We start from the raw sequence: 24980 nt of genomic DNA, 5'->3' as shown, positions 1-24980 counted from the left end.
GGGGGAGAGGGCAGAGGAAGGAGGCACGATTCTCACCTCTCTGCCACCAACAAACCAAGGACTTGGTCCTCCTGGATGCACAAGACACATGAGCGCCTTCTTGCTGCACTACCTACAACATGACCCTCGGATTGTACGAATTCGAAGTAATGCTAACTACTGGGTTGCCACACTGTTAGATCCCCGGTACAAGACAAAATTTGGCGAAATAATTCCAGCCATAGAAAGGGACGCACGTATACAGGAGTATCTGCAGAATGTGGTACGCAATCTTAGATCTGCTTTTCCAGTAAACACCAGTGCTGCACAGAGTGAATCTCAACGCTTTGTCATGGATAGGAGGAAATGGGCTTTTACTTGTCCACATCTGACGGACCGAGGGCTGGCTGCTGGGCTGAGATGGCATTGAGTACGGTGCCCCTGCAGAGTTGCACTTTTGGTCATATACCAAATGAGTTGAAAAAGGACAAATGCTGGTGGAAAGGGGAACAGGTGTGTTGGAAAGGGGAAAAAAGTTTTTGTCCGTGGGTTTGGTGGTTAAGCAAAAGTAACATTTGATGAAGAAACACCATCTGTTACAGTGGGACTGGCAGATTTGGATAAGGTGGTATATACTATGTTACCGCTATATAACGAAAATTATTAAGAAAAGAAAGAGAAAGGTATATATCCCCATCAGCAGTCAGTGTCCACCGTGCTCCCAGATGGAAAAGGAGAGGTTGGCAACTGGAAGGTTAGGTGGAGGATACAGAGCTGTGTGGCTATGAAACTAATAGTTGCCTGAACCGAGTTAGACGCCACTCGGATCTTGAGACTGGGAGCACAGGTTAGCGTTACAGGGTCCACACGCCCACCCAGCCCAGGAACTCCCTGTTAACATCACAGGGGCCATTGAGTACGCTGACTGTGTGCATTGGGGCCACACCTGTGGACAGCAGGCGCATCAGCAGCAGCAGGCCTGTTAATGCCACTGGGCTGCACAAGCAGGACTTGTAGGACAGGAGCTGGTCTTAACCGTTCTGCGTTACCAACTGTGGTGGCGGCCTGCATCGACGCCCTATCCCTGCCTACCTCTGGCCTAAAGCCGCAATGGGTTCAACACATGGAGGTGTGCTCTTTTGGAGCATAATAGAAGACTGCGCACCTCCTTGTTGGCTCCAGCCCATTTTATAACCTTGGTCCGCCCCAAACCAGGGTGGACCACAATGCACCTCCTGGAGACAAAAGCAGAGTGACACGTCATGAGTGGCATAACTAGCGTCCTATTTGGAACCGCAACTTCAATAATGACCTCATGGCTGCCACGACACAAACACCTCACCAGTCATCGTCTGACCATCAATAATGACGTGACAAGTCATAGGGGCAGGCCTCTGCAAGCCATTTGGGAGTGGCCTGGCCACATCGTCAGGACACCTGATGCCCTGTGGTCTATATGGGCCTCCCACATCAGGGGCAGGGCCAAAGAGTTCATTACCGGACCTAGTTTCTGATGCAGTAAGTGCCTGAGCATGGTCAGTTGCATGAAATAGAGTCTCTGAAAAAAGACTATCAGCTTTAGCATGGTGTCTCGGCACAAAACAGGACTTAGACCCGGCACGGAATGCAAGTACCTGTGCAAAGAGGCTTTTCACACTAAGTGTGGGAGCATGCGCTGTATCCCGAAATGAAGACTTAGCCTCAGGAATGGCACAGTCAAGCTGAGCATACTCACTAGGCGAAACACTGTAGTTAGGCTGCAGCTGGGGTAAATCAGCACACGCATGCGCACTAGCTGCCTCTCCACACTTACACGTGGAGGAGAAATTGCTCTTCGGGTGTGGACTTGGAGATGCTGTCTATGAACAGAAGGAAAAGCTAAAGGAAGCCTCACTTTCTATTCCTCCGAATTATCAAATGCAGCAATGAATTCCCTGAGTTTGCTATAACATTAGCGTAGCAAAATGTGCATGAGGGTGTCATGTAGAGGTGCTAGAAATAGCTTGGCACCAGTGGGGCACTAATGAAATACAACAGCCAGTTCTATGATGCCACTAAATGGCAGTATTTTTTGCTATCAATGTAGCTTATTAAAAACAGAGCAGGAGGGTGTCATGCACAGGTGCTGCACATAGATTTGCACCAGTGGGGCACTAATGGAGTACAACAGCCACTTCTTGTATGCCACTAAGTTTACTCAATTTTTGGTATTATAATGTCTTAGTAAGTAACAATGAGTTTGAGTGTGCAATGCAGGCAGACGTGCTGCAAATATCTTTGCACTAGTGGGACTATACAGAAGTCCAACAGCCACGTTTAGGATGCCACTAAGTTCACTCAGTGTTTGCTAGTATAATGGCTTAGTAACAATGAGTTTGAGTGTGCAATGCAGGCAGACGTGCTGCAAATATCTTTACACTAGTGGGGCTATACAGAAGTCCAATAGCCACGTTTAGGATGCCACTAAGTTTCCTCAGTGTTTGCTAGTATAATGGCTTAGTTATAATGAGTTTGAGTGTGCAATGCAGGCAGAGGTGCTGCAAATATCTTTGCATTACTGGGACTATACAGAAGTCCAATAGCCACATTTAGGATGCCACTAGGTTCACTCAGTGTTTGCTAGTATAATGGCTTAGTAACAATGAGTTTGAGTGTGCAAAGGGCAGGAGGGTACAGTGGCAGGGTTGTGGGTCTCTGGGTAGAGGAAAGGAAGCCTGCCTTTCTATCCCTCCTAATGGGGAAATGCAGCGAGGAAATCCCTGACCTTAGCTACACAGACGCTGTCATCTTGTGTAGCTGTTAAACTCTGTTTTCACGGACCTGTCACCTATAGCTCTGACCCTGCCGGTACGAGCCCTTAAAAGGACTGATAGAAAGTGCTATCCCTAAGCTCTCCAGCGCTGTGTATGGAGTGTATACAGCTGTATCGGCGATAGGAGCTGCGCCAGTGATGACTGACACCAAGGACGCAGAAGAGATAATGGCGTCCGGACGAGCAGATACTCGTTTTTATAATGCAGGGACATGTGACATGGACATCCTATCACACATGCCGTTGCTTCTCTGGCTAAAAGTCCACTTAGCTGTGTGTGTGTCTGGGATTGGCTGACATGCTGGCCCTCCCCACTACATGCGCGCGCTTAGGGAAGGAAGACAAGGAAAAAAAAAAAATGGCGATCGCCATTATACATACAGCAGTGATCTGAATGCGCTGTTTCCGCACACTATACACTGAAATTTCATAATAGTGTGAGTCACAGAGTGAAGCGGAAAGCCAGCTAGGAATTAGCTGTTTTTTTGCTGCTAGAACCGTTCTCGAACGTATCTAGAACTATCGAGCTTTTGCAAAAAAGCTCGAGTTCTAGTTCGATCTAGAACAGGCCCCAAAATCACTCGAGCCGCGAACTGGAGAACCTCGAACTGCGAACCGCGCTCAACTCTGTTTAAGAGCCCAGGCCGCTCCGTAGAATGTAAAAAACACCTTTATTATACTCACCTGGGGGTGGTCCAATCGGTGTAACTGCTCTCAGTCTGGTGCCTCCTCCATCTTGTGCGATTTTTTTTTTCCCAGTCCTGTGTGCATAACACTTCCTTAGTCATCCACACAGAGGCATCCATTGCACAGGTGTTTGACATTTCCTCACGCCTACGCACTACAGTACTTTGCTCTATCCTCAGCAGGGCAGAGAGAAGTGTGCCTGAGCAATAGTGTGGCACCCGTGAAGCTTCAGGCGCCAAAGGGTACTGCACCTCAGCTGAGGTGTCGTATTCATCCCACGTACGAAGGAGGTCATTCACCAGTGCTCACCACAATTCATCCAACACACAGCTGCCCTCCCACTGGGACTGGGCTAGGGTAGGTGCTGGGGGTGGCCATCAGGAGGTATGGGACCTCCTGCCCACTAGTTCAGAGACCCAGGGGGCGGGGCATGTCCAGGGGAAGTGAGGAGCAGCATCACACACCAAGGCGTTCGCACCTGGACCGGCAGACAGGCAACAGCAGACAAGGCAGAGAGGACATAAAAGTACAAGGGACCCGTGGCTTGGAGCTGGAGCAGCCCAGCCCAGGCTCTTAGGAATAAAGGGGATCCCAGGGCTCGCGGGGAGTGCGACAGTCACCCGTGATCCATTCCACTGACTAGGTGCCAGGGTGGAGGGATTACCAACAGAAAGGACACACACAAGAAACACCGTCCTTGACTTCCGAACTATCTGGGATCGGCTGGAGCCCATAACAGTGGATCTCCTTGCTCCAAAAGCGGTGGCATCTCAGTGAGTAAAGAAGTTTGACTGCAATCCCTGTCTCGTCCCATCACTGCCGGCATCGTTGCCCTCGTGCCCCGCTGCCATAAAAGACTCATCATCATCCCCGGGGCCTGAGCTCTGCCTATGGAGAGCTGTACCATCCGAGCTGCGCTACCATCTGCCCCAGAGGACAGCTCCCGCAGCCGTGGCTGCTATATTAGCCCGCAAATCACAGGTGGCGTTATGAATACAAACTCTTCTCCCCTGTAAATATTCCCTTTGTCCATCTTTATTGACACCGCAGAGTTCACGGAGCCGGGCCTGACCGCTGTGACATCCCAACCCCCTGCACTGGCCCGGTGACGAGTAACACCCAGACCCCCGTGGGCACGTCAAGAGCGCAATGGAAGCCTATGTGGGGATGACATAGGGTGCGTCATCCACACGGGGCTTGGAAGGGGGACGTCACCTGCACAAGATGAAGGAGGCGCCGGACTGAGAGCAGCGACATCCATTGGACCGAATCACCCCCTAGGTGAGTATGATAAAGGTGTTTTTTAAGTTCTACAGAGTGGCCTGGGCTCTTATATACAGTCTTCTAGAATACTGTATATAAAGGCTCATTGGTGGTGGCCGCACCTCATAAGTGAAAAACCTGGTGACAGGTTCCCTTTAAGTCTTTATTCACTAAGAGCTGCACAGCTTACCTTACAGTATCTCTATTGCTTCCCTTGCAGCAGAACTGTAGAGGACTTGACTTTGTCGTACTCCTGTCCTCTGCTTAGCCAATAACAAATCCCTTAGTATAATTAGTATACTGAGCTTTTTGTCATCCCTGTCGCTGCCTATGCAGAGCACAGCAGCTGTATAATTGTTTATTTTACTCGCTTTTATAGCACCAATAATTCCAGAGCACTTTACAAACTTCATAATCATTGTCCCCATTGGGGCTCATGACCTAAATCCCCAAACAATATGTGTTTAGAGTGTGGGAGGAAACAGGAGAACTCCTGGGAAACCCATACAAATATGGGGAGAACATATAAACTCCTTGCAGTTGTTGTTCTTGGTGGGATTTTAACCCAGTGCCCAAGCGCTGAAAAGCAACAATGTTAAGCACTGAGCCACCATTAAAAAAGTCATCTCTACTGTCGGGCTCTGTATAGCAAGTGGGCTGGGGCTGCTTCAATGAAGCTTTGCTTGCTGGGTGCCAGCTGTGCTGCTAGTGGAAGCATTGCATTTAAAGGGGTATTCCCATTATCAAGATCCTATCCCAATATGTAGTAGGTGTAACAATAATAATGTTAGCAAATACCTCCAATTAGAAATGTAGTATAGTTCTGCTGATTCACTATGTCACTTAGCTCATATTCAGGGCATTGCAGGAACTTAGGTATCCATGGTTACTACCAAACATATAGTCACAGTTAGGTCGTGCAGTGCCCTGCCCATGAGGTAAGCGACATAGTGAATAAGAAGAATTATACCGTTTTCCCCTGAAAATAAGCCTTACCCTGAAAATAAGGCCTAGCAGAAGTTTTCAGCAAGGCTTAAATTTAAGACATGCCTCAACAATAAGATCTAGTCACGGTTCAATAATAAATTGTCCATGCAGCTAAAAAAGTTAAAGAAAACTGCAGAACACTTCATTATAGAAAGTGGGCACCCCCAAAAGAGAGAAGACAGAAGACCCCACGATCATACTCACCAGACCAGGAGCAGAGGAACGTATCAAGGACCTGCGGCGGAACACACACCCACACACATTGGATCGCACACCCACATACATCAGATCACACACCCACACACATCAGATCACACACCCACACACATCAGATCACACACCCACACACATCAGATCACACACACACACACATCAGATCACACACACACACACGTCAGATCACACACACATCACATCCAGCGATATCGGTTGCTTCTTGGCAGCGTAAGGACCAGTGACGCTGTGCAGTGGAGGTCCAGGACCTACAGGTGGAACGCCTGAAGGACCCAGCGGTGGAACGCATCATAGAGACGAGAGCAGAGCATCCCTTGCTGGCTGGAAGCAAGTGGTCCTATCACCGGATGTGGTGAGTGTGTGCGCACGCGATTGTATGTGCTATCTCATGAGTGTGTGTGTGTGCGCATGTGTATGATTGTGTGTGCGATCTGATGTGTGAGTGTCAGGCAGAAGGAGGGGGGACAGTGTGCAGCATACCTGCTGGGAGCGCCTGCCGAGAATTGTAGGAGGGCCTGGGAGCCACGCAGATGCCCGAGGTCTGGTATGACGATCCTAGGAAGGGGATCTGGATTTTTTTGGGGGGTAAAAATTCCCCCAACCATGTTTCCCAGAGAATAAGCCCTCCCCTGAGAATAAGCCCTAGCGCTTTTTTCAGGTCAAAAAAAATACAAGACAGTGTCTTATTTTCGGGGAAATTACATTTGTAATTGGAGGTATTTGCTTACATTAATATTATTATTATTATTATTTATTACACCTACTATATATTGGGATAGGATCTTGGAGATTGGAATAATCCTTTAAGTGCTCAGTGAAGATTCCTCAAGGGCTGGTCCTATCGCCCTATATTTTGTTGACCAATAAGGGGGAAGCCTGAAATTTTTCACTGCTATAAAGGTTGATGCCATGGGAAATTGTCCTACATGGTCACCCCATGATATGCCACTGCTAGAGGATATCAGCATTATACTTTTTTTTAATGTAGATCACCCCATGTTTGGCCCATACCATGAGCAGACAGATCATTACTGCACAGGGGTCCAAGAGTTTAAGGGTCCCATTTCTGTCTCCAAAGCAGGTAGAATCGTGCATTATGATGAGCTCTTGGGCTGGGGGGCCCATATATTGCTCTTGCACAGGGGCCTCTTCTGTCTGTGTCCGCCAGTGGCCCATATTGGATATATTACGGATTATATGCCTAGGTATTATAGCTCAGTATACTGTACAGTATGTAATTCCACATCCTTACCCCCTCTGGTTCCGAAAGCTCATTCTGCAACTATTCACTGCATCAATGTCAGCTCTCAGGGTGAGCGCGCTGTGTGTGGCAGCCAATCACTAAGGTGGTGACGGCTACAGATTGCTCTCTGCCTCTGGGATTCCCATTTATAAGAGTTCATTAGATTTGCTGCAGGGGTCCTTCATTCATTTTCCCTATTAAGAGAATACTGCTGTTTTCGGCTTATGGGAGCGCGTTCTGCATTCATCCCGTCCACTTTACATGCAGATTGTGTAATGTTTATTCGCACAAATAAAACATAAATTAAAATTCCAATTTCTTCCATCTCAGCAAGCTAGGTATGAAAATCTGTCATCTACGTGGCGGCGTCTGATTTAAAGTGAAATATTGTGCCTCTAAAGCCAGTCTATTAATAGGCTAATAGGCTATCCCCTTATATAGTGGGAGGATGGAGAGTAGGGAGGAAAGTGCCGAATTTAATGTATTCCATTGTACGTTAGCTATTCATCTGCTTTATATAACGTGTCAATTCATCTTCAAGATGTTTGATTCCTGACACCTATAATTTATTTACTGATGATGGCTGAATCTTCAGAAAGACTGCTGCTCAGTACTGTGCTATGAAATAAAACATTTCCAAAGGGTTTGCCTCATTTCTATACATTAAAAGGACCTTTAGACATCAAACAGGACCTCAGATCTATATGACACAGTAGAGAGCAACTTGTGAAGTGTCAGGTGATGAGTTGTGTCTCTTTAAACAGTTGTATACACAGACCCTTATTTCCCTGATTTTTCCATGGTAAAAGTAATACAGACGAATACCAGCAGCAGTTGGAGTTATTTTGGCTCACTGGTAGGCAAGGAGCTTAAAGGGGTTGTCCAAGTTGTTTACGAAAGTCTGCAGTCACTCTAAATGACTGCAGATTCGTACATCCTGACATTGTGCACAGTGCGTGCTGTCAAGAAATGCGGTCAAGATAATGTGAGGTCAACTGTAGGCCACATTCCAACTACATGTACCCAGCCTTGCTCAATGCAAGAGAATTGAGGTAGACCACACACATCTCGTTGAAATATGGCCAGGAATATGCATATCGCATACTTATGGTCACATGACCATTGTCAGCGCTGGAGAATCCTCATAGCACACTGCACACAATGTGAGGATTCACATAGAGTGACTGCAGACTTTTGTGAAAAGCATGAACAAGCCTTTTAAAAGGTAAAAAACAGTCTCTTTAAGAGAACAAAGGTAGACAGCTGGTATGCAGCAACAAGTTACCTCTGGCAACTCTTTTTTTTAAACTGCGACAATCTGCTTGCAAACACTTCAGCAGCAGCTCCTTCACACACACACACACACACACACACACACTCTCTCTCTTAGTATCTTTGTCAGTGCAGCGCAATAGAAATACATAATGCTAGTCGCAGCCCCTTCTCAAGGGCATCCCTCTTGTAAGAGGTAATCTGCAGTAGCTTTTGTCTAACACCATTCACACTCTTGTGTCCTACTTGCTCAGTTACTACTTCAGAGTTCCTCACACACAGGGACATGTCTATGACTGTCTCTCTTGTACTGATTCTCTTCACACTAAGGGGCTAAATCTTCAAGACTGGCATAGTGCACAGTTGTACTATGCCAAGCTTGTTAAGTAGAAGATGCGCCAAATTAATTAAGAGGTGCACACAACTTAATGAATTTGGCAATTCTTCACTGCGCCAGAAATGCTACTTTATTCAAGCATACGGATGTAAAAATAAATGACAGAACTTTTCATGAATTGGACGGACCCCATCCCACCCCAGGTGTGCCTATTTTGGCAGAGCTAATCCAAAGTGGCGTGAAAGTGCCCTATGTGACTGCCGATTCGTGCATCCTCACATTGTGCACAGTGCGTGCTGTCAAGAATGAGCGATAATGTGAGCTCAAGTATGCAATATGTATACTCCAGGCCACATTTCAGCTAGATGTACCCAGCCTTGCTCAATACAAGAGAATTGAGCTAGACTGCACACATCTAGTTGAAATGTGGCCAGGAATATGCATATTGTAACCTTGTGGAAACAAGACCATTGCTGGCACTGGAGAATCCTCATAGCACACTGCACACAATGTGATGATTCACATAGAGTGACTGCAAACATTTGTGAAAAGCATGGACAAGCCCTTAAAAAGTTAAAAAAAGTCTCTTTAAGAGAACAAAGGTAGACAGTTGGTATACAGCAACAAGTTATCCCTAGCAACTATTTTTTTTTCTAGCTGCGACAATCTGCTGGCAAACACTTCAGCCGCAGCTCCTTCACACACAATTACACACATACACTCTCTTGGTATCTTTCTCAGTACAGTGCAGTAAAAATATGCAATCCTAGTCAAAGCCCTATCTTGTAAAGGGTAATCTGGAGTAGCTTTTGTCTACCACCATTCATACTCTTCTCTTGTGTCCTAAATACTCCATTACTGCTTCACAGTTCCTCACACACAGGGACATATCTCTACGCTTCACTCTGTGGCTATCTCATCCAGAAGAGCTAGACTGTTACTACTGAAGAAGGCTACAAACGTTAGTGCAGCATAGAGCATCTTACATGCTCCTATTTAGACTTAACTACTTCTCCTGGGTGGCATACCAATTGGCAAACACTATTTAACTAGGGCTGAGCAGACCCGGACTGTAAAAGTCCGCATGATTGAGTTGCGAGATGCGAGTTTGACCAGCTCTATACTTAACCCTTATTTACTAGCCTTTACCTGCATTCTTCCATTTCTTCTGCTTGCAGTTTTTCTGCAAAATCTGCAACATTGACCTGTGATATTTGTTATAAACTGCCAATCCCATTTTCAACCCTCTTACACAGTACCGCATGATTGTGTTACAAATACTACTAGAGATGAATGGACCCGTGGAAATTAAAAGTTCTGTTCAGGATCAAGACTTGACTCGAACTTGACCCCGGACTCCATATAAATCAATGGAGACCCGAACTTCTGTCCTGTGAAATGGTTTTAAAATGATTGTAATAAGGGCCAGGGGCTACAAAAGGAAGCAAAATTGGGCTTAATAGTCCCGGAAACGTGGATATAGAATAAATAAATAAAAAAAAACAGTGTGTGCCCCCGCCTATTTTTGATAACCACTACAAGTAAAACAGACAACTGCGGGCTGCAGCCCTCAGCTGTCTGCTATACCTTGGCTGGTTAGCAAAAATAGAGGGGATCCCACTATGTTTTTTAAATTTATTTATTTTTCTTTTAAAATTGCATGTGTTCCACCCTATTTTTGATAGCTAGAGTAAAACAGACAGCTGGGGGCTGGTATTATCAGGGTAGCAAGGGCCATGGTTTTTTGGCCCTTCCCAGCTTAAAAATAGCAGCCCAGAGCCACTCCAGAAGTGGTGCATTCATTTGATACGCCAATTCTGTAGCTCTGCCCAGCTCTTCCCAATTGCCCTGTTTTGGTGGCAAAAGGGGTAATACTTTTGGGGTTGATGTCAGCCTTCTAGTGACAGATTACATAAAGCCCAGGGGTTAGAAATGGATAGGTGTCTATGAGACAACCCCATTACTAGCCCCCTGACGAAGGCTTTACAGCCGAAACGGCCGTCGGGTTGGACGCAGGCTCTTTTGGTCTCCATACTTCCCAGGTAAAACTGCATTTGCCATTGTCTCCCTCATCATTGGAGGCTGGGGTCTCTTCCACAATCCTCCATCAACCCTGTGCAACCCTGTTTTTCATTCATATACCTTACATATATTCTATGTGGTTGCCATGGTTCTTTGAGGAGGTTGTCTTGATCTATGACCCATCTATATTTAAGTGTATTTCATGCAGTTTCCTTGGTGGACTATTAATTATCTGACTGCATACATAGATATACCGGTTTATATGCAACTACAACCAGTATTAGCAATTTTTATTTATGGTTTGTCAGTAGTCCGCCATAGACCATTGCCTATGTCCACACTTGTTTGTGCCGCCCTGCACCTATTTACCAAGAAAGTTTTTTCACTTTGTACCCTGGACTCTGGTCGTAATTCTCTTGTTTGCATTCAAATTTTAACGACTTGTCCTAGTCCCCATTCAGGTATTATGATCACTATGATTTTTCTACTGTGTTACATAATGGAGTGGCTGTGGCTTTTCTTGTACAGATTACATGAAGCCCAGGGGTTAGAAATGGATAGGTGTCTATGAGACAACCCCATTACTAGCCCAAGAAGTATAAAGTTAAAAAAGACACAGACAGAGAAAAAAAAGTTTATTTGAATAAACACTCCCCAAATGCCTTTGTTCACCAGTTTATTACTTCAAAATAAATCCTGGAAATTCTAGCATAATCCAAAGAGCAATATCCCATGATGTCCATCAATTGCTATGGAGCTTCATTCTGAGAATGTTTTCAGAATGAGGCTCTAGAAGTCACTCCTGGTCAGCGATATATACGGAAATTATCAAGCTCGTGAGAGATTCCAGGCTGCTGTTAACCGGCAGTGACCTATGGAGCCTCATTCTAAGAAAGTTCTCAAAATGAAGTTCTATAGCAATCGATGGATGTCATTGAACATTACTCTTTGGCTTATGTTGGAACTTCCAAGATTTATTTTGAAGTAATAAATTGGTGGATAAGGGCGCTTGGGGAGTGTTTATTCAAATAAACTTTATTTTTCCAGTGTCTGTGTGCTTTTTAATTCTATACTTGTTGGGCTAGTAATGGGGGTGTCTGATAGACGCCTATCAATTACTTTTCTCTGGACTTGATGTCAGCTGTCAATTCACAGCTGATATCAACCCCATAAGTATTACACACCACACCAGGGCAATCAAGAAGAGTCTGGTTAAAATGCCAGAATTGGCACATCTAAAGGATGTGGCCCTTCTGGGGCTGTTTCAGGCTTCAATTTTTAATCTGGGAAGGGCCAAATAACCATAAGCTTTCCCAGCCTGATAATACCAGCCCAAAGCTGTCTACTTTATGTTGGCTGGTTATCAAAAATAGTCGGGGCGCCACGCCCTTTTTTTAAAATTATTTAAATAAATAATTTAAAAAAGCATAGTAGTATCCCCTCAATTTTCAATAACCAGCAAAAGTAAAGCTGACACCTGAGGGTTGCAGCCTTTAGTTGTCTGTTTTACTTGCGTTGGTTATCAAAAATAGGTACGAGCCCATGCGTTTTTTTTTTTTTTTTCTTTTTAATCATTATTGTTCACAGCAGCATACAGTCATCTTTTCAAAGCTTGTTGATTGGCTGAACTGCAGCCTTACAACAAACTTTATTAACACACGAACAGTACCAAAAGACCGAACTTGGACGCAGACTTTTTTTTAAAAAAAAAAGTCGGTGTTCGAGTCCAAGCTCCGAAAACCCAGTGTCCGATACGAACCCCGAACTTTACATTTTGAGTTCGCTTATCCCTAAATACTACATTACATTTTAGTAAACTGACAGCAATATATCAATCCTTCCCGAGTCTAAAATTTTAAAAATGAGATGCTTGTTGGGGTCATCAACCAGCAGATCCTTTGAAAGGGTTGTCTGTTATAAGATAGCTCTTTAAAGATGAGTACTGTGCAAATTGAAAATTTTCCTACCCCTAGATTATAAATGTGTTCTGGGCTGTGCGCATGTCTTAATCAGCTACAATTTCTATTGAACTGTGACCTCGAATGTATCAGGAACTCAAGTCACTTAATTTGGAAGACATCACAGCGTGACCTCTACAAGTCCTACTGATTTCTATAAAATTTGTGCAGCTTTTTATAGGTAATAATCCCTATCATTCCAACAGCACCCAAATTTTGTACATAGCTTCAAACAACCTAGATTTCCAGTTTTTATTATTATTATTATTATTATTATTTTTTATTATAGCGCCATTTATTCCATGGCGCTTTACAAGTGAAAGAGGGTATACATACATCAATCATTAACAGTACAAAATAGACTGGTATAGGGGGAGAGAGGACCCTGCCCGCGAGGGCTCACAGTCTACAGGGAATGGGTTATGTCTGAGTAACGTACACTCTCCGTATTAAACAATTATCAAGATATCCTTTTCAAAAGATCTTATGTCAATCAAACCAAATTATTCTAAATAAGCTAAATCTTCCATTTTTTTTAACCCTTTTACAGACATAGACCGTACTCCTATACCACAACATTTACCAAAATGTTTTAGTTATCTAAAAACCAAAGATCTTCTACTGTTCTCAACTAGCCATAGCTGAAGTTTTTCCAGGCAATTAGCTTAAAAAACATTTGGCTCTGGAATACATAGTTACCAAAAGTTTTTCCAAAAACAGTCTCTGGAAATGAAGCTCAAAAGAAACGTCGTCCCCAAAATCAGTGTTACTGAGTGGCTTGGGAGCATTACTGAGCTTTCCCAGGGTAAGACTTAAGTGCCCTGATTTCATCTAGAAGAAATTCAAAAAATTGTATTTGGTTTAGTTGAGGACAATAGGTAAATTCTGAAACTCCTTGGAGTCCTTATATTTTACTCCTCAAGGACAAGACCATTTTCAATTTTCAGGAACTATTTGTAATCAAAAGAGGAGCCGTCGATACTTGGAGGTAGGAGGCATTTCTCAGGACTCCCATCCAGTGACCACAGATTACTGACGTTGGTGAAGATCCAGGTTCTGCAAATTTATTTACACCAAATCTAAGTCCGCTTTCACACTGCGTTGTGATCTCCATTCAGTGGTCCCATTGGAGCTTCCATGCAAATCCCCCCCCCCCTCGAAATGGGTTTTGGATGCATTTGCCGATGGGGCCACTGACTATAATGGTGCAGATGGAGTAATTGTGTGCTCTGTCCTGCACCATTTTCGGGCGTGTATGCTTTCTGAAGGCGGACACCCAGATGTAGTAGACTGTCTGGGTGTCCTCCAGTAAGTGCAGACGCCCAAAGAAGGTACACACAATGACTCAGTCTGCACCATTATAGTCAATGGCCCTGTCGGCGCATGCAGCCAAAACCTGTTTTGCTGGGGGTTCAGACAGAAGCCCCGACGGGATCACTGAACGGAGGTCAGAAAGCAATGTGAAAGCACCCTAATTGGGTCTTAAATGTTGAACCATGCCACTGCTATTGTTTAGTAGTGGGAGCTGGAATATTATTATTATTTATAATATATAGCTTCAAAGAACCTAGATTTCCAGTTTTTATTATTATTATTATTATTTATTATTATAGCTCCATTTATTCCATTGCGCTTTACAAGTGAAAGAGGGTATACGTACAAAAATCATTAACAGTACAAAACAGACTGGTATAGGAGGAGAGAGGACTCGCGGGCAGGGTCCTCTCTCCTCCTATACCTCCTCCTAGGCTCACAGTCTACAGGGAATGGGTGATGGTACAATAGGTGTGGACAGAGCTGGTTGCGCAGTGGTCTACTGGACTGAGGGTTATTGTAGGTTGTAGGATTGTTGGAAGAGATGGGTCTTCAGGTTCCTCTTGAAGCTTTCCACAGTAGGGGAGAGTCTGATATGCTGAGGTAGAGTGTTCCAGAGTATGGGGGAGCTACGGGAGAAATCTTGTACGCGATTGGGAGAAGAGAAGATAAGAGAGGAGTAGAGAAGGAGATCTTGTGAGGATCTTAGGTTGCGTACAGGTAGGTACCGGGAGACTAGGTCACAGATGTAAGGAGGAGACAGATTGTGAATGGCTTTGTATGTCATGGTTAATGTTTTGAACTGGAGTCGTTGGGCGATGGGAAGCCAGTGAAGGGATTGACAGAGTGGTGAGGCTCGGGAATAGCGAGTGGAGAGGTGGATTAAGTGGGCCGCAGAGTTTAGGATAGATTGGAGGAGTGCAAGAGTGTTGGAAGGGAGGCCAGAGAGCAGGAGGTTGCAGTAGTCGAGCCGGGAGATGATGAGGGCATGACTAATGTTTTTGCTGATTCTTGGTTAAGGAAAGCACAGATCCGGGAGATATTTTTGAGTTGTAGTCTGCATGAGATGAAGAGGGCTTGGATGTGTGGCTTGAAGGATAGAGCAGAGTCGAGGGTTACTCCAAGGCAACGAGCTTGTGAGACTGGGGAGAGTGTGCAACCATCAAGTTTGATGGAAAGGCTTGTTGGAGCAGTTGAGTGAGGAGGAGTAAAGACAATGAATTCTGTTTTGGCCATGTTAAGCTTTAGGAATCACGCAGAGAAGAAGGATGAAATAGCAGACAGACATTGTGGAATTTTGGTTAGTAGAGAGGTAATGTCAGGTCCAGAGAGGTAGATTTGTGTGTAATCGGCATAGACATGATACTGAAAGCCGTGGGACTCTATGAGCTGTCCCAGGCCGAAGGTGTAAATGGAGAACAGCAGGGGTCCAAGAACTGAGCCTTGGAGGAATATGACATATTCTTTACTTTACTACTCTACACAAACTTGTGCAGCCATAAACAATGTCAGGCTGGGGTCCCCAAGGGCCATAAGAGAGAATGAAGCTGGAGAACCTCCATCTATCTGTCGCGGGTGGGGAGGAGGGTGTCAGCACACTACGCTCACCCCCTTCTGCTCGGGTCCGGCGGCTGCTGCTCAGTGGTGGCTCGAGCGGTGGGCCGGATCCCGGGGGTTTCTCGAGCGGCACTCCTCGCCCGTGAGTGAAAGGGGTTTGTTGGGTGTGGGGATGATTATTGTCCGTGACACCACCCACGGTTGTGGTGATTTCACCACCGCTGCTCTTTATGGGGCTCCCGGGGATGGTGATGCGGAGCGGCCAGGTGTTGTGTTGCCCCACCGTGGGTAGGGGTTGGTGATCCCGGGGCCCGGTGATGGTGAAGGAGGTGCAGGGCCTGGTGGGCGCAGGGACGCGGGGGCAGCGCTGTGCCTTGCGGCACTGTGGTACTCACTCAGCCTGAGACGTGACACAGTTTTTACGGTAAACCAACGGCTGGATAGACGGTCCCACGGACGGCTGCACTTGCTCTCCCGGTAGGTGACGGTGATGTCCCTTTTCCTTGCACCTTGATGAACTGGTTGGTTGCGATGGGTCCCCACCGGTAACCCGCTCCCCGGCTTCAAGCTGGACTGGGGGAGCTCTACTCTTTGCCCGCAGGCGCTGGCCCTAAGAAATGGGTGCCTTGGCGGTGGCGGTGTCTCTTCTATACTGGCTGGGCTGTTGCCTTCAATCGGGACTTTGTTGTTGGGGGATCTGCATCCCCTTCACTGACGGATTCGGCAAATTTGGCGACTCCTAGCCTTGCCGGGGTCCGAGAGGCCCCTGCCCTGGTGCTGACTGTCCTTCGGAACACTGCTCCAGACCGCCGGGCACACAGCCAACGGGGTCCTTCCAGGAACTTCCAAACGGTCCCCCTCCAGACAGTCACCGCCGTTGCTGACCTTGCTGACCTGGCCCTACACAAAGCTGGACCCTTCAGGCGTTACTTCCTTCTTGTCACCTTACTTGCTTTCCTCTTTTACCACTTTTCTTCCTTAACTCTCACTTTGCTGTTTACTTTAGCCCTGTCTAGGCTACTCCTCCACTCCTTCCACTTCTCCCTCCTCTCCTCAACTGCCTGGTTTTTCCCGCCTCCAGAGCTGTGACCTCCTCGGTGGGCGGAGCCAACTGCCTGGCCCACCCCCTGGTGTGAATCATCAGCCTCTGGAGGAAGGCAACAAGGATTTTTGGTTAGCTGTGGTGTTCCTACCTGGGATGTAAGGTGTGATGGTGTGTGACCTGTGTCCCCTGGCTTGCCCAGAGCGACACATATCTACAAAGAACAAAGGGCTCTGAGTAAGGTTTGCGTCTCCTGGAAATATAGGGCCTAGTAATATGTCTGACAGTGGGCCCACCAGAGGTTTCTCTGGTACTTTGATGGGCCAGTCTTACACAGCAGCTTCACCAAATCATCATAAGATTTTCAATCTCTATTAACCAATAAAGACCACATTTAGCAGTTTCTGAAATGACTATTAATTCTAGTGGTTGAAGCACACAGTAAAAAATCAATTCTTCCAACTCCCAGCAATAGTTTTATCTGTCTGACAAAGGTCAGTGTCATATCGTCGCACAAGTCATTAATAAAACTATATTTCATAATGCTAAAAAGAGAACAAGTTGATGATACATTTACTGGATTTTCAAATCAATTCACGATAAATTTTATCGTGAAAGTTATCCTTTATGTTGTCACATTATTACTCACCCAACAAAAAGTCTAACTGCTGGCAAATTATCCGGTCATCACCAGCCAAACCATATCGTACACAATGGCATAACTGTACTGGAGAGAACTGAGCCCAGGTTCAGACCCTTCCACGTTTCTTCTGGTGTGCCTGTAGGTGCTATAAATAAAATGTTTCCAACTTACCCTCATCTGATAATTGGTGATGTGCCTAACTGTTGTGATTTTGTGTATATCTGCTTTTATCATTTTGCAGTGTTTTTTTTTCTCGCCTTTGCAAAGGGCCTAGATATTGTAAGAGGATTGGTAAAAGTGTGAATTTGGTGGTCCCATTCTTATTTTTTTGGCAATATGAGATGTCCCGTAGATAGGAACCAGACAGATTGATGTGACAGATTTGAGATAGATAACTGTATTTTCATTTCAATTGTAATGTCATGCAATTGTGTAGTCAGTCCTAGCTCCATCTGTGAATATAATGCCACAATGGGGGAAATAAGTATGATCCCTTGCTGATTTTTTGCGTTTGCCCACTGACAAAGACATGAACGGTCTCTATAATTTTAAGGGTAGGTTAATTTTAACAGTGAGAGAATATCCAAAATAAAATCAAGAAAATCGCATTGTATAAAGGCCGCTTTACACGCTACGACATCGCTAAAGCGATGTCGTTGGGGTCACGGAATTTGTGACGCACATCCGGCCGCGTTAGCGATGTCGTTGCGTGTGACACCTATGAGCGATTTTAAAATGTCGCAAAAACGTGCAAAATCACTAATCGGTGACATGGCCCCCTATTCCCAATTATCGTTGCTGTTGCAGGTACAATGTTGTTCGTCGTTCCTGCGGCAGAACGCATCTCTATGTGTGACACCGCAGGAACGAGGAACCTCACCTTACCTGCTGCCGTCCGCAATGAGGCAGGAAGAAGGTGGGCGGGATGTTCGTCCCGCTCATCTCCGCCCTTCCGCTTTGATTGGGTGGCCGCTTAGTGATGTTGCTGTGACGCCGAACGCCCCCCCCCCCTTAGAAAGGATGCGGTACGCCGGTCACAGCAACGTCGCTAGGCAGCTAAGTAGTGTGACGGGTCCGCGCGATTTTGTGCACCACGGGCAGTGATTTGCCAATGACGCACAAACAATGGGGGTGAGTATGCACGCTAGCGATCTCGCTTAACTTGTATAAATTTATTTGCATTTTGCAGAGATAAATGTATATTTGATCCCCTACCAACCATTAAGAGTTCTGGCTCCTACAGACACTTAGACGCTCCTAATCAACTCATTACCTGCATTAAAGACAGGTGTATTAAATTGGCACCTATATAAAAGACACCTGTCCATAGACTCAATTAATCAGTCAGACTCTAACCTCTACAACATGGGCAAGACCAAAGAGCTTTCTAAGGATGTCAGCGACAAGATCATAGACCTGCACAAGGCTGGAATAGGCTACAAAACCATAAGTAAGACGCTGGGTGAGAAAAAGACAACTGTTGGTGCAATAGTAAGAAAATTGAAGAAATACAAAATGAGTGTCAATCGACATCGATCTGGGGCTCCATGCAAAATCTCACCTCGTGGGGTATCCAGGATCATAAGGAAGGTGAGAGATCAGCCTAAAACTACACAGGGGAACTTGTTGATAATCTCAAGATAGTTGGGACCACTGTCACCAAGAAACCATTGGTAACACATTACGCCATAATGGCTTAAAATCCTGCAGTGCCTGCAAACTCCCACTGCTCAGGAAGGCATATGGGCCGCTGGTCCATCTGAAGTTTGCCAATGAACACCTGGATGATTCTAAGAGTGATTGGGAGAAGGTGCTGTGGTCACATGAGTCAAAAATTGAGCTCTTTGGCATTAAATCAACTCGCCTTATTTGGAGGAAGAGAAATGCTGCCTATGACCCAAAGAACATCATCCCCACTGTCAAGCATGAAGGTGGAAACTTTGTGTTGGGGGTGTTTCTCTACTAAGGGCACTTCACTGCATCAATGGGACAATAGATGGAGCCATGTACCGTAAAATCCTGAGTGATAACCTCCTTCCCTCCTCCAGGACATTAAAAATGTGTCATGGCTGGGTCTTCCAGCACGACAATGACCCAACACATACAGCCAAGGCAATAAAGGAGTGGCTCAGAAAGAAGCACATTAAGGTCATGGAGTGTCCTAGCCAGTCTCCAGACCTTAATCTCATAGAAAACTTATGGAGGGAGCTGAAGATCCAAGTTGCCAAGTGACAGCCTCAAAATCTTAATGATTTAGAGATGATCTGCAAAGAGGAGTGGACCAAAACTCCTCCTGACATGTGCGATTGCCAACAAGGGTTTTGCCATCAAGTATTAAGTCTTGTTTGCCAGAGGGATCAAATACTTATTTCTCTCTGCAAAATGCAAATAAATTTGTCATTTATACAATGTGATTTTCTGGATTTCATTTTGGATATTCTATCTCTCACTGTTAAAATTAACCTAACCTTAAAATTATAGAGACTGTTCATGTCTTTGTCAGTGGTCAAACTTACAAAATCAGCAAGGGTTCAAATACCTATTTCCCCCACTGTATAGGTCCACAGGTGACATGCCACATTTCTTTAGACTTAACCTAACCATCTTTCCGATGGGATAATTCCAAGGATGTCTTGGTTCATGTAGTTTAATGGACGTTTTTCTTTTCTTCACTTATTTCTACCTTATACATTATTATTATTATTATTTATTATTATAGCCCCATTTATTCCATGGCGCTTTACAATTGAAAGAGGGTATACGTACAACAAACATTAAGAGTACAAAACAGACTGGTACAGGAGGAGAGAGGACCCTGCCCGCGAGGGCTCACAGTCTACAGGGAATGGGTGGTGGTACAATAGGTGAGGACAGAGCTGGTTGTGCAGTGGTCTACTGGACTGAGGGCTATTGTAGGTTGTAGGCTTGTTGGAAGAGGTGGGTCTTGAGGTTCCTCTTGAAGCTTTCCATGGTAGGGGAGAGTCTGATGTGCTGAGGTAGAGCGTTCCAGAGTATGGGGGATGCACGGGAGAAATCTTGTATGCGATTGTGGGAAGAGGAGATAAGAGAGGAGCAATAAGTTAACAATAAGTACATCAGTTCTCTTGTGCTGATGCTTTTTCCCCATGAGGGGTCATTCATTTCATCATGGAATATCACTTCATACATATTTACCATAGGCTGCCACAATATGGGAATCCTGTATAAAGCTGGGTTGCAAGCCGTCTGGAAATTCCTGTCCGTAAAAATTGTTCACGTTTTTGCCCTGTGTGAAATAAAAAAAAATAAGGCATCCATGATTTGCATGAAGCTGTAGAAGTTTATGCGAATTATTTTTAGTGTAATTATCATCATTTTATAGGAGTAAAGACAAAATCCCTTTCGGCGCTTCCGGAGGATAAATGGATTATCAGTGCAAGTTTGCAAAAACTTCAAGAACAAGGGTTTATTAAGGGTTCAATAAAAAACGGACAATTACGGACAACGCGTTTCAGCTAACAAAAGCCTTCATCAGGTGTAGTTTACTACACCTGATGAAGGCTTTTGTTAGCTGAAACGCGTTGTCCGTAATTGTCCGTTTTTTATTGAACCCTTAATAAACCCTTGTTCTTGAAGTTTTTGCAAACTTGCACTGATAATCCATTTATCCTCCGGAAGCGCCGAAAGGGATTTTGTCTTTACTCCAATACCCACGTGGGAACACCTGTTCAGTACTCTCATTGTTTTTCCCGAGGATTCGTGCTGCATACTGGAGGATTAATAAGAGAGTTGATCCACTACACGGATCATACTAGCGAAAACAGAAGAAATCTGCACGGTGAGTGTAAAATTCGTATGATCATACAATCTGTGTTTACACACATCTACACTTAGATTTGGCGCCCCGTTGTTCTCTTCTTTTTTTCTTTCCTTTATTCTATCATCATTTTATAGTTCACCTTGAATGAATCTAATGTCTTTATATCAGAATTATGAGCTGTACACATCAATCACTTAAAATCATGATAATTTATTATACTTTTACAATGAGTCCATAAAAAATATTGTCTGTCCTTTATTTTTTGATAAACTGTCAAAAAAAAAGTAAAAGGTTAAGTTGGCAACCCTGGTATATAGTATAGAACATGCTAATAACTAGGCATGTGCCATGGATTCAAATCCAACCAAGTGCAACACTGCGAGCTTTGTATGTCCTACTTTTCTATGGGTTTTCATCTATGTTTCAGAAATAAAGGTAACCTGTTAGTCAATTCATGATGCCCAGAACACGGGTAGCACAAATCAGAGCCTGGCTGTGTAAGGGGGTGCTGGACTTTTGCGCCCCACCCCTGAAGACCTCAATCGACATAGAGAATAATATACAATGTTGATGTGTTTATGCTTATGTTGCACTTGTGGCCATCCAGTGTCCGGTTTTAGGTACTGCTCTTTGGCAAGATATTAGAGATTGCCTAGTGACAGGAGTAGCAAAAACATTGAGCAGTTGATGATACTGGGAGGAGTTTGGGACAAGATATAGACAAAGTTTTAGTTGGATAGTAGAAGAAGTGTAAAGAGAACTAGCAGTGTGCAAGCCAACAAGTGCCTAATTTTCATAGAATGGGTGTATGTGGCAAGCCCCAAAACCAGAATCAGAAATTGACATGTAGGACAGAACAGTGGCGTGCTCTATCCCACCATAGTGAGTACCAGACCCTAACCCAGGTAACCTGGGTCACAACTGTATCTTGTGGTACTAGTCCAATAGCAGAGGGCTGATATAGACTTATTTGAAGGAGTCGTCATGGAGAAACCCAGTGGATGAAGTGTGCCCAATACCAGTGCAAGTCGGAAGACCTTTAATAGGAATGGTGCCCTAGAGGCTGAAGGCGACCACAGTCGTTCGGGACTCTAGGAGTCTACTAAGTGGAATGATGGTGTCCAAAAGTGAAGGAGATGACAGTGGAACAACATCAGGAGTTAAGGAGCAGTTGGCAGTACAAGTGTGCTTTGAAGTAAAGTTTAGCGTTCTACAAGTGTTCAAGTGTTGTGCCCACAGTAATGATGGGACTGAAGTACTGTCTTTAACTGTTAGTAAAAGACTGTTGGACAAGAAAACTGAATGTGTGTCCATCAATCCCTGGTGGGAGTCTCCTGGATTATTTGAGAACCTATTTAGCGGTATCACACAAAGTCCACACACCCCACCAGGAGCCCCACCAACCACCCCTTTCCCTTTGCTCTGTGGAGAGGACGGGCCAAAGAGAGAGAAGGGCTGAGTCACAGCGGAAGGATTGAGTTCGGCCCGTGGCCTCTGCCTACCCTCTACAACTCCACTATTGCAGCTTGCTATGTTTTTTTCTGAAATGCTTCAGAAAAAGCATTGTTTTAAAATCTGAACAAGAACCATAGGGAGATATGAGATGAGTCTGATGCAGTCCGCAGCCAGATTCTCCTCACTCTCTTTCCCAGAATTGATAGGTGTCTCCCTATGTACAATCATATCAGAGACCAAGAGCAGTTAAAGGATTTTTTTTTCCCGCATCAGGCTCATCTAGACAATCCCTACAGTTCCTGGTTAAATTTTTCCTGCTTCACTCTAGATGACTTACAGTTTTCTCACGTGTGTGTGTAGTGCCCCTGAACCCATCAGGGTGGTACAAGGTTCTGCATCTCCACCAGGATGCAGGGACTTCCCACTTAGGGACCCAGAACCCTAGTGCCGGTAACACCAAAAACGCAGGTAATCCCAGTTTTCCCAACAATACCCCATACAATGGTACCCAGTTAGGGTCGGACCATGGATGGCCACCTAGAGGTGGAGCCACTGCAAACCACTAGTTGACCAGGTGGGAGGGGCAGACTGTGGAGAGTAGTCAGAAGGAGAACTGCAGTGACAGTGGAGAGTTGAGCAGTGATTGTAAAGGTGGAAGTGAAGTGACACCCTGACTCAGGTTAACGGTGACATGGTACCCAAGAGAGGTGGTTGCCGGTGGAGTACTCCCGGAACTATGCACCGATGAGGTACAGGACCCTAGGACAGGAAAGAGCTTCAAGCCGACCTGTTAACACCTGCACAGCAAAGGAGACCATCAAGGACCTTGCTGACCCTAAATATCCGAAGACTCAGTAGCAAAGGGAGAAACGGGGACAGGACCAGAGACTCCAACCCCACAGAGTTCACGCTACCGTCAGGCGGACAGTGGGACAAACCAGAGAATGGGGACCCCCACTGTTCTATACCACGGGGACCCACTTACCAGAGAAAGGTGCAGGGAAAGCAGGTACCAGACAAACCAGACTGGCACTGAGATGAAGAGAACCTGAATGCGAAACCAGCTGGCCTCGGACCCCCAGTTACCATCTCAAGAAAGTGAGTAAACCAGTTACACTAAATACCTGTGTGGACTCCCTTCTTCCGATGCCCACTGCACCATACACCCGCTGGGCAAAACCCTACTTGAGGAGGGACTACCATACTAGGCTACCAATACCATCAACCCCAGTAGAGACATTCTGCAGCGGCGGCTCCCTACATTTAGCTGCAACACCGCAAGTGGTGTCACGTATAAACTTTATTCAACAATCCCCTGTAAATATCCCCATTACAAAAAGGGCCCAGGGCACGGTATCGGGCAACAGCCACCACCGTGACATTCCCAAGAGAGACACTGCCCAGGACCGAGTACCCCATATCCCTGGGTGCTACATGTGCATAGGGAGAGACCTGTCAATCATCTGGAGCAGGGCGGGAAGACTGGGCGTTGACCACATTGGACTCATTTCATCTCATCTGGATTTTCAAGCTATGTGTCTAATATAAAGAATTCAGGGAATCTCATTGGGGAAGAGATAGATATTCAATAGATAGATACAATATATATTTTCCTGTTCTTTTCCCATGTCACTGCATGGAAGCTTCTTGGATTGTGTTCTGTGACGATTTTATTGTGAATTGTTGATTATCATCTACTGTAAGTAATCTGAAGCTCGTGATGCATCTTTTAATACCATAAGATATTCAGAGTGGAAGAGCTGGAGATCAGAGTCTTACGTTCTGTGTGACTGAGATGTAATAGGAATGGCTGTGGTGACATCGGGTTCAATATACACACAGTGTATCCTCTCAGAATTTGAATTATCTTTATCGTGTACATCTTAAAGATGATGCCCCACTTAGTGACATAATTTGCAATAAAGTGAAATCGCTCAGCTGTGTAATACCTTCTTCAGCAGTTTTAATAGTAGTTTCATAATTTGCTATGCTTAATAAGTTAGTGTTTTTCATCTAGAAAGAATCATAGTGCAGATTGCTAACGAAAATTCACATTAATATAGAACACGTGCCTGCCCTGAAAAGTTTAGTGATACTCTAATAAGCTTCCTAATGTCACAACATCTACAGTAGTTATATATCAGGAAATGCACTGAACCTCTGGGGTGTGACGGGTGCGAGACATGAGCTATATGGACCTCTAGTATGAACCGTCAACTATATGAACCCCCATTTGCCGCTTGTGACATAGCACATATCCTTTGCTGGAGCACTTGGCTGAGCCCACCTTCCCTAGCCTAGATGTGCATGTATACATGTAAGGGGTGGGCAGACCCCTTACAAGGAGGTAGTGTCCCCTGGACGTAGTTAACATAG

The sequence above is a fragment of the Anomaloglossus baeobatrachus genome, chromosome 3, assembly GCF_048569485.1.
Source record: "Anomaloglossus baeobatrachus isolate aAnoBae1 chromosome 3, aAnoBae1.hap1, whole genome shotgun sequence".
NCBI classification, from domain to species: Eukaryota; Metazoa; Chordata; class Amphibia; order Anura; family Aromobatidae; genus Anomaloglossus; species Anomaloglossus baeobatrachus.
Note: the sequence above shows the minus strand (reverse complement) of the source record.